The following is a 996-nucleotide window of genomic DNA, read 5'->3' as shown; positions in this document are numbered from 1 at the left end:
AACAACCTTGTCCCTAAAACCGATATTTACAGTGCGGATCGGCATGTGTGAGCTAAGCCTGTCTACAAGTAAAATCATATTTTTGTGAAAACGTTCACATCACTGTTCTTCGTATTTAAGCAAGCCATTCAGCAAAAGGCTTTTAGGAGAATGCTTTGCTACCTACCCACAGAACAAGCAACCGCCCCCTCGGCTGGATCAAGGTGTGTAACCTCTGTGAGTAACATCCCCACTGCAGAGTGTGTCTCTGTGGGAGGTTTACAGAGCAATGTGCAGAGAGAGGGTGAGTCAATACAAGATGTAGAGAGGTAGAGAAATACAGAGTGAGGGGTGTGTGACACCCTGACATGGAAATGTGTCTTTTGAGATCAGTCCTTCAGGGAAGATGATAAATGGGATCAAGAGCAGCATGTTGATGNAACATATGTGTGCATTAAAAAAATTGACTAATAATGAAGAAAATTAACACATTTGTTGCAATAGTAGTTTATGCACTAACTACATTACTACTTGTACTAGTAGTACAAGTAGTAATGTAGTTAGTGCATAAACTACTATTGCAACAAATGTGTTAATTTTCTTCATTATTAGTCAATTTTTTTAATGCACACATATGTTGCAGGGACTACTAGAATCATCATACTGGCGTGACTGTAAACATCAAGGGGTTACATTTTTAAAAAAAATTTGTTTTAGAGGACATTTCAGAATATCGCGATATATATTGTATATCGTGATATAGTCAGTAAATATCGCGATATCATTTAGAGACCATATCGCCCAGCCCTACCTGCGAGGTACACACAGGTTTATCCAGTGTTGTCACAAATCTCAATATACCCAATTTTTTTTAAATGCCATGTAGGTCATCTCAGACTGACTATNTATAATAATCATGTGTTAGAGAAAAACAATTCTGCATTCCATCCTCATTATTTTCCTCACAGATTAGCACCCAAAGCTGTCACCATGTTAAAACAGGGAGTGGGTGTGTGG

The sequence above is a fragment of the Notothenia coriiceps genome, unplaced genomic scaffold, assembly GCF_000735185.1.
Source record: "Notothenia coriiceps isolate Sejong01 unplaced genomic scaffold, NC01 NC01_scaffold00003312, whole genome shotgun sequence".
Lineage (NCBI taxonomy): Eukaryota > Metazoa > Chordata > Actinopteri > Perciformes > Nototheniidae > Notothenia > Notothenia coriiceps.
The sequence above is the reverse complement of the archived record's forward strand: the minus strand, read 5'-3'. Positions refer to the sequence as shown.